We start from the raw sequence: 10482 nt of genomic DNA, 5'->3' as shown, positions 1-10482 counted from the left end.
TTTGGAGTTAGGTTTTGGTCCGAATTCGGTTTAGGGCTTTTAGCCCTTTTAATCCGGGTTTAGGATTTAGGGCTAAATTATCGGATCGGTCAGGAGTTTAGAGTGTGACCAAACCCTACCCTATGTATTTCAGTTATGGTTTTGGGTTAAAGGTTTTGTCGAGGTTAAGTCTTGGGTTTTGGTGGGGTTTGGGGCAAGATGGACATCCCCTAGTAGGGGTGCAAGTGGATATCAAATATTGAATCCGATTGAATTCAGATTGGATTCGATTCAAATTTTTTATGTCCGGCTGGTTTTGGGATAATGGATTTGGATCTTGCCATATCCAGATCCAATAATATCCGATCCGATTTAAAAATTAATAGTTATTATATATAATTTATTTTTTATTTTTTATTGTACAAATATTATATAAAATCATAAACTAATAATATAAAACTATAATAACAAAATAATAATAATAAATGACAAAAATATATATATCTATACTAGTTTTATAGTGGTAAAATGAATTATTCAAAGCAAATAAAATTTTAATTAATTTTAATTTTCGGATCAGATATTATCCGATATCCGTTTCGGATATTCGAAATTGGATTCGGATATCGGTATAAATTTTCGGATTCGGATTCGGATACAGGCATATCCGCATCCGAACCTATCCGTTTGCACCCCTATCCCCTAGTTACGACTATGTCATGTACTCTACGGGCATGGTGGGTGATACTACTAATCCTCAATTATATGAGAAGCATAGTTCCGGATTTCGGAATTATCGAAATTCCGACAAATTCAAAAACTGAAATTTATAATATTTCGACCCGTGTTATATTTGGAATTTCAACTAATTTAGGAATTATCAATATTTCAACTCTATACTATTTTTTCCAGTTTTTTGAAAAACTGAAATATTGGACGGAATTCCGATATTCCGTTCGGGATAATGAACACTGACTAGAAAGTAGACCCGAAAATAGCACTCCCGAAGTCCCAAACGTTCATGAGACCACTGACTTTTTATTGAGGCAGCCCAAGGACTACGAAAGCTCATATACAGTCCCTACATAATGCCCAGATAAGTGACCAAGTACATATATCAATTAGCTTCCAAGCAAATGTGGTCAGAAATAAAATCCGAAGAAGCCGTTGGGGTGTCAGGTGTGTTGGTTGTGTACACATGCGCCACTAGTTCATCACCATGTGACTCTTCAATAATTAGTGTTTTCATTATCAGTGCGAAAGGATTATTGAAAATCGAGCAATTTCTGTCGGGCTTATTTAGCTCAGAGTGTTCACTAACTTATTGCCCAAAAGTTTCCCCATGAAAATTGGACATCTCAATCACTCTGACATATTTTGAGCGTGAAGTATATGACCAACGCCCTTTTTTTCAGTGAACACGCAATGGGATTATAGGAAATGCAACGGATCTTTTCTTCCCATCAGAATGATTACGAAGTACCAAGTTACCTTTATGGGAAAATAAAAACAAAACGGAAGAAAATACTTAGTTACTACTCGGAAAAAACCAACGTTGCATATTAGTAAGTTTACTTAGATTAATTTTTCGCCTGAAGAAAAAGGTCCAAGGATTCGAAGTTAACGCTGGCTTCGGTGTAGGTGATCCGGATTCTTTGATAGAAGTATAAAACAAATTGGAGTGCTTCGAACCATTTGGCTCCCCAAGTAGAAACAGAAGGTGCTTTCTCATGAACTTGAGTAATAAGCACCCATTCATCCACACAGACCTCTTGATATTATATTTGTTTTTCCCATTTTAAAATGCAGCAATCCTCGCGTAGTTTACAACATGATCAACTAATTCATCCCAATATCTACACCCGTCACTATCCTAATAACAAATAACGGAAAAGGTAAGCCCCAAACATCACAGCACGTATAGTTAAATGGAATGATGCTGTAGCTGCAACAGCCTGCAATATGCACCATCAGGACGACTGAGTAGCTCAGCATGACTTCCCTGTTCTATGATGCGTCCATCTTGCACTACACCAATGTTATCTACACCTCTAATGGTAGATAACCGATGAGCCACAAGCACTGTGGTCCTTCCTCTCATCAACCTCTCTAATGCTTCTTGTAGCACACACTCACTCTCCGCATCAAGTGCACTTGTGGCCTCATCTAGTAGCAGTATCGTGGGATCCTTGAGCACTGCCCTTGCAATTGCTATCCTTTGTTTCTGTCCCCAGAAAGCTGCACCCTCTTTCCCCAACAGGAGTCTTGTATCCATCAGGCAAACTACTCACAAAACCATGTACATTAGCAGCACGCGCTGCCTCAATGACTTCTGCCTCTGTAGCTCCCTCTTTCCCATAAGCAATATTCTCAAATATGCTTGTTGCAAATAGGGCTGGTTCTTGTTGCACCAATCCTATCTTAAGGCGGAGTGACTTAAGGTTCAGTCGCCGAATATCTTTTCCATCAATCAAAACTTTACCGGCCGTTGGATCATAGAACCTCTCAATCAATGCAATTACAGAGCTCTTCCCAGATCCACTGGCACCAACAAGAGCTTGGCTTTTCCCTGCCCGTATTCTGAGATTGAAGTCTTTAAACACAGTGAGATCAGGTCGAGCGGGATAAGAAAAGTCCACATGATGTAGCTCAATCTCCCCCCGGATAGACTCAACTGGTTGAGCCTCTGCATCATCTGGATCAATCTTGGTAGAGCGATCAAGGATGGAAAAGACTGAGCTAACAGCCTCACCACCCCGGATAATCTCAGGGGCAAGGCTAACAGTCTCAGCAACAGAGTTGGCAGTAATGACAAGGACAACAAAGACCTTGATGACTTTGGAAAATGTGGAAACACCTCTGCTCACAAGATGGACACCGTACCAAAGAATAAGGGCTTCAGATGCATAGAAGCAAGCTGGGAAAGACCAAAAAAGTAGGCCAGCAGATTGACTACGCCGAAGGTTACGGAGCTGTGGAATGCGAAGCTCATGGCTGAAGAGAGACAAGATCTTGTCCTGAGCATTAAAAGCTGCTACAGTGCGGATGTTACTAACACCCTCACCTGCAATCATGCTAGTTTTTGCATGTGCCTTGGCTGTGTCTCCGGCGAATCCTTTGAGGGACAGTTGCTGTATAAATTAGACATATAACTTATTCTCAATAAAATGACAATTAATATCTGTACAAATAATGCTGATTACTAAGGCATGAATGTGAATTATCAATGTACAAAACTACTATAGTATCAACAAACAAACTTTAGCTAATATTTTGAGTTTTAGGGATGATCATTATGTACACCTCGTCAATTCCTACATAAGACATCATAACCTTAAACATTCTCCAAATATTATGATTAAAACTGAACTATTTGATTCTGTAAAAAAAAAGGGTCAAATGTGGGTCCACCCATTCAAAAGGACTGAGTCACTGAGATATCAGAAACTGTGGTTATGGGCTCCATGGTCAATAATACACATTCTAAAGGAGATTCTGAAGTGTCACTTTCATGAAAGAAACAGTAATGGGAACTTAGGAAGTACAGAAAGGTCAAAAGCACCCAAAAGTTTTTCAAACGACAAAAACTTAGATGTTGCAGACGTAGTCCAGCATCCCCCAGCACCCATATATTTTTACAGGCTCTTCATTAGTGTCTGGCAGAGTAACGTGGCTGAAGCCTGACAGTATTGATGATAAATTAAAAAGGTGGCGAGAACAGAGAAATATATTGCAGAAGAAAGAAGACAAAAAGCATGGGAAAATAGAGGGACGATAGCGAGGATCACGGGTGAGAATCTTTGGAAGCCTCATGCAAAAACAATACATTCAACTCTAGGTGATAAATAAAGCAGTAAAACCTTATGTACTTGCCATACAGTTTGCCTGTCCTATCATCTACTGTAAATACCATAAATAGTGAAACTTCAATTCATCATCCACCATAAAAAGAAACCGAATATCTACTGTACGCTGGGGTGTCGGTGCAAGATTAAATGAGAAAGTAAACAGTGAAACCTGTGTAATGTCAGATTGACCAAGGATGGAAGAGTTAAAGACTTGGGTATTTTGAATAGTTGTAAAAATACATGAGTTTGTGTAGAATTGTCAATATGAAGCTGACTGGTAAATATGGAATTTTTTATGTTCACTTTCTTAGTTATGGAAAAGTACAGGAATCAGGAGTAAACATCAGCGTAAGTATTAAGTACCCTTAAGCATATCAGGGGGTGCCAAGTTCCAACGATGGGATGGGAATTTTTCATCAAACAAAAATGTTACATCTAATTCTAAACCAGCTCATTCCCCATTCAAGATTATAGGGGCATCTATGGCTTAACACAAGTGATTGTGGACTTTTAAATGCATCGGCGCAAAGCTAAACTCTTGACTGTGGTATTGAACTGATTATTAAGTGCATCTACATTAATTTTCCTGTAGAAAAAACAAACCAATGAGAAGGGAGTATGAGCTTTTTACAGTTACACTCTCTGACTCTCGAGATAATGATAACTGATAAGACTCAAAACTCTATTCTTGTTGAATATTATCTTGGGCAAGGATTATCTCATACAAACAGGAGATGAATTTCCATGAATTCTCCGAGATACATTGTTATGTGTACTCACCACATTACAAGGTACAAATATAATAGAAAAAATACTTGTGTTTGGGTGTGTGCTTCAGAATAAAAGAAATTTAGCCAAAATCATTGGAAATGGACAATACACGAGGCAAATGGAATACCTGTGCAAAATTAGCAAGGACGAGCAGAGGGAAGGTCCCAAGAATAAGCAGTGAGACTCTCCATTCAACTATAAAAGCGACTACGAATGATATGAGAAGGGATGTCATGTTCTGCAGTATCACAGAAATTCTTTCAGCTATGGCGGACTTCACATCGGCAGCATCAGTGGCCAAGCGAGCTGCAATAAGGCTTGAGTTGTTCTCTTCTTCATCGAACCACCCAACTTCATTCCTTAGGATCGCTGCAGACGGAAAAATAACATCAACAACTTTCCAATTGGAAGATGCATTAATTGGTAATCACATTGGGAGTCAAAACATACAGTAGGGCACTTGACATGAGAATCTAATACAATTTTTTTTAACAAAAGTCACAACGATGTTAAGATGATTCATCACCGGTGAAAGAAGATGATGGAACTTAGAACACAGGAACAGAACAATACAAAGTCAAAGGATAGAAGTGACAAGCATACCTGCAAGCATCATCCTTCTGACCCTTGTTGTAAGATTTTCCCCCATAATACTGAAGAAGTAATGCTGTGTAAGATATGCCACTACAGCATAAAGCCCAGCTCCGATGTATATGAACACAAACTCCTTTGTCTTCCTCTCCATTGCTGATAAGTCTCTATAATAGAACACCTCAATCATATTGCTCATCACAATTGCAAAGGTTGGACCAATAAACCCTGAAAGGATTGATCCAACAGCCCCCATAATCACATACGGCCATTCTGGTGCATTCAGATTTAGAAGCCTGAAGAAGTAACCATTTGGTGCAGGATTTTTCCGTTGAGTATCAGCTTTGGAGATCATTTCTATTCGACCATCTGCACCAGTGCTGTACTGATAGCTCAAGTTCCTCAGACTACCAGATCGAAGACTTAGGGATTTAGTTGAAAGGGAATGGCTTAGACGAGATGAACGAGACTGGTGAGCTAAAGGGACACCAAAATCTCTGTTCCTTGCCATCTCCTGGAACCGGATCAAGGAGGCATAAGCTCCAGCTTTGGCGATCAATTCTTCATGTGTACCGGTCTCAACAACTTGGCCTTGCTGAAGAACAGCAATTGTATCAACATTTCTTATTGTGCAAAGGCGATGAGCAACAACTACAGTTGTTCTTCCCACCATGAGGTCAAGAGCTTCTTGTACAAAGCTCTCTGAGCCTGCATCAAGAGCACTAGTGGCCTCGTCAAGTAGAAGAATTTTTGGGTTCTTCAACATAGCTCTGGCAATGGCAATCCTCTGTTTCTGACCACCAGAAAGTTGGACTCCGCGCTCGCCCACCTGGTTCAGAATTAACTTAAGTTGTGGATTTCTTTCTTCACTCAGATAAAAAAGCAAAATTAACTATCCGACAAATTAACTAATTTCACAACCTATTAACGTAACACATGCTAACATCAATGAACTTAAGGTGGGGTTTTACAACAGCAAAATTTGATTCTTGATAAGGTAAACAGCTGAATCTGATATTTGATCCCACATGGAATGCTGCCAAGAACTAGATAAACTGAACAGCTGACTCTGATATTTGCAATGGGGTAATTCAATGTTTCCAGTCAATTAATTTAATTAGGAACACATGCATGTGACAGATCTAATTAATTAATCTTGCATTTACCTATTTCACGTTCCAAGCTAAAATCTAGAAGCAAGTATAAACTAACCTGAGTATTATACCCATTAGATAGCAATGTAACAAAGCTATGTGCATTTGCAGCAGTGGCAGCAGCTTCCACTTCAGCCATAGTTGCATCAGGCTTTCCATAAAGAATGTTACTCAGTATGGTGGTGGCGAAAAGTGCTGGTTCTTGGTTAACCAAACCAATCTGATCTCTTAGCCACTTCAGTTGCAATGTCTTTATATCCACATTGTCCAGCAAAACTTGACCTAAAAAGCCAATACAATTCAGATGACCAACTTATATTTTAGCTTATGTTTATTATCCATGAGATAAGGTCCATAATTACCCTGACTAGGATCATAGAACCTTTCTATCAGTGAAACAACAGTGCTCTTTCCAGACCCACTGCCTCCAACCACCGCCACAGTTTTCCCTGCGGGGAAAGATATTGAAAAGTTGCGGAAGATGATGACATCCGGTCGCGATGGATAGCTAAATGCAACTTCTTTGAATTCAATGTTTCCATCAACCTCTTGCAAACACTTCCCTTCTAAAGGGTCTTGAACAATAGAGGGCTTTTGCTTGATAATCTCCATAAGCTTGTATCCAGCTGTTTTACCCTTGCTGAATGCCCCAAGGTTCGAAAATGATTGCCCCAAGCTCCTATAAATGAATAGCATGGACAAATAAGAAAACAATTGGAGCAATTTAACATGATCAAATACACATTAGGCCAGTTCAATTAAGAGAATAAACTTAAGAAATCTTACATTCCACCAACAATGGCAGAGAAAATTGCAGTGAAGGCCTTCCCACCATCAGTTTGCCCATTCCTAATGAAAACCCCGCATACCAAAAGACAAGGGCCCACGACATACAGGCAATCCCATAGGTACACCCAATTCCTAGTCCTTTTGCCATTCCAGCTTTGTATCCAAGCTTCAGTGTATTTTGTATCGCATCAGAATACGAATTAAGCGCCTTGGTCTCACCCACATAAGAGTAAACCGTCCGAACTTGCGCAATGGCCTACACATGTAGTAATCAACTCAACTCCTAGTAATTCAGCATTTTATAATATAATACCATGGACTTCGGTGGGACTAAACACAATAGGCATATTATTTCATTTCATTTTGGGTATTTCAACAAAAACAAAGTTTTTACAGAGAGCATTGTTGAATCACCTGTTCCGCAATAATGCCAGCATTTGCGTAAGATTCTCTGCTCTTGGAAGTAAGACCAGTGAGAGTATAAGCGTATAAGCCACCAGCAAAAGCGATTCCTGGAATTACAGCCACACTCAGTAGTGCCAGTTTCCATGCTGATATGAAACCAACCACCAATCCCGCCAGAAAGGTTGATAAGTAATGAATGAAGTTCCCCACCTGTAAAAACAAAGAAAGCCAACAAAAACAAAACAAAGTGATGATTGATAATAACAGGATAACCACACTTTGTTCCCTACTTCCCTTAAACTAACATGATTATGTGTCCATGTTGCTCAACAGAAAAATAAAACCTTACCCAAAAGAGAAGGAAAGACTAAGTGCAAGTTAACACAAATTTGCTAACATGCGCCAGAATCAAGAATGGTGCATGGCCTCCTGGGGTCCAATCCAACAACTTTCCAGAAAAGCTCAAGTTAACACAAATATGCTAACATGCGCCGGAAAAAATCAAGAATAGTTCATGGGGTCCCCATTAATGTCAAGTCTACTTTCCTAGATAAGTAGATTGAGACTAAAGCTAAAAAAAAACTGTCAAATCCAACGGCCAAAACGTAACAATCTAACGAAACCTTGTAACCAAAATCGACTAAAAATGGTCCCCATCACATACTGATGTGATATAGTTATAAAGAAAAATGATTAGATTTTCACCGAAACAGAAAAATAGAAAGAAACAGGATCCATAAATTTCGGATAAAAGCAGGACCCGAAAGTTTTAAAGAAAATAAAAAACGAAACGAACCTTCTCACTGATTGCATCTTGAACGAGTAGAGTGTCAGTAGAGACACTAAACACTATATCTCCGGTTCTAGCGTCGGTATCAAAAAACCCAACGTCTTGCTTCAACACTGCTTCTAAATACTTCTTCCTCAATGTACTCACTTGCCTCTCTCCTGTATACATCCAACACGCTATCTCTACAAATTTTCACCAATTTTTTTGTATGAGCATACCGCCAAGATCAAATCAGTTAAAAGAACATAACGGTACACAAAATGTTACCAGCGTAGGAGGAAAGGCAAACTACTAGTCCAAGGTAGACGAAGTAGAGAGAGTACTGCATTTATTACAAAGTAAAATTTTATGAAATGAGATGAAAACAAAACAAATGAGAGATTTGAGAAGTAGAGAATAGTGAACTCACTTTAGAAACTTCATGAACCATGGCATGAAGATCAGACTGATTTTTTCCAAACCCATTCACCATTTTACCAAATAAAAGAAAGAACACTGGCATTGCAGAACCATGAATCACTGCACCTAAACTTCCAACACCCATGTAAAAGTAATCATACTTGTCTGCAAATGAGAAGAGTTTGTAGAATTGTAAACTTTGGTCTTTTCTCTTTTTCTGCTTCTGGTATAGCTTTCTTCTCTGTAGTTTCTGCCATTGTTAGAGTAAAACACTAGACACACAATGCTTTTTGTAAAGCAGATCCAGTGAAGTGTTTTCTTCTTCACTGGGTTTCTGCCATTTAAGCTGAAAATTTCGATGTATCGGAATATATCGGAAATGAGGGAAGTGGAATGTGAATGTTTGAGGGTGGAGTAGTGGAGTTAGTTATAGTGATGTGAGTTTAACTGTTAACTGTAGTTGGGTAACTGTAGTAGTTAAGTGGAATATAGTTAACTGTAGGTAAGTGTTGCCTTGGTCTTTGTAGTGAGGGAAATGGACAAAAATTTTGTAACATGTGTCGCTTATTGAATCAGTAGTTCAGAATAGTTATATGATTAATCTGGGATTTGAATGAATTATTTTGTTTGCTACTTTGCTTTTACAGAATGAATGATTCAGAACATTTGGACTAACATGCATTTGATATGTTTTGATTTTGGAATTTTAATTGGTGGTCACAGCGGCTAAATAGATAGATTTACTAATCAACAAATGACACCCAACTGGTTTGCCATTTGTTATCTTGGGGTGGCACTTCTTTTAGCTCCTTAGTTTTTTGCGAGTTGCAACCACAAATTAGTAGAAACCCGCCCTGGTTCAAAACACTCGGGATCAAGTGAAATGAATTTACATTTTAAAACGTACCATCTCTTTAGTGCTAAACTCAATTGGAAGTTTGAATGAGTAGTTTGGTAAGTATTTGTAGGTGGTGGAGGCATCAAGTTTCATGTTTGAGGTTAAATTTGAGACAACTATCAGCAAACAGTTACCAATTTTAGGTGGATGCAAAACACAGTCGCAAATTTAGAGTAGGATCTACCACCATATTACCAAATTAGCCGAAATAAATTCGCGCGACACTCCAATTGTAGCCATTTGAGACATATTTTTTTTTAATAGATAGTTCTCTAAAAAATAGATTCCAACGATGAATATGTCTATGATAATTGAGAAGTAGGATGGAGTGGTGGCGACGATGAAAATCAAAACAGTGGTAATAGTGCATTGGTTCGGAGAAACCCAATGAGTGATCTAGATGATGAAGTAAGAACTTCTAGAGTTGGAAATAAGGGAGATGATCCTATAAATTTCAGACATCTTAGATGGATGTCTAAAATGTGTCATGATAAACATGTGTCAAGAGTTGTTATTGAACACCAGGTGTGATTTTTTTTAATTGCATTTTTATTTTATACGTATTTTATACGTGCATTTTTATTTTTATTTTTTAATTTTAGTTTCATTTTGTGTACATCAACAATGTGTTACCTATCGGATTCGGTGCACTTCACGTGTGCTTAAGTCATGGTATGGGATGATATTAAAAGAGTTGGTGCACTTGACCATGTTAGAGATGCAATTCTAGCAACTCCCTTCGGTCCCCTAGTTGACATACCTTACAATAAGACTGACATCTTGAGAGTTATCACTGGTTTAGTTGAGAGATGGTGGGATAGCACACATACTTTTCACTTTCTTCAAGGAAAGTTGGGT

The 10482-nt window shown here is 38.5% G+C and overlaps 1 pseudogene across 1 annotated transcript; it reads right to left on the bottom strand.

Annotated features, from left to right (window-relative positions):
• Positions 1–1448: 1448 nt before the first annotated feature.
• LOC147522635 (ABC transporter B family member 19-like) lies at positions 1449–8998 on the bottom strand (annotated as a pseudogene). Its single transcript, XR_015213640.1, has 10 exons — positions 8737–8998; positions 8595–8649; positions 8334–8509; positions 7547–7747; positions 7130–7388; positions 6706–7022; positions 6402–6625; positions 5202–6018; positions 4726–4967; positions 1449–3110 (listed from the first exon to the last, which is right to left on the bottom strand). The product of XR_015213640.1 is annotated as an ABC transporter B family member 19-like (transcript).
• Positions 8999–10482: the final 1484 nt, after the last annotated feature.

This window comes from Coptis chinensis, chromosome 1 (genome assembly GCF_015680905.1).
Source record: "Coptis chinensis isolate HL-2020 chromosome 1, ASM1568090v1, whole genome shotgun sequence".
NCBI lineage: Eukaryota > Viridiplantae > Streptophyta > Magnoliopsida > Ranunculales > Ranunculaceae > Coptis > Coptis chinensis.
This window is presented reverse-complemented; position numbering and strand designations above follow the sequence as displayed.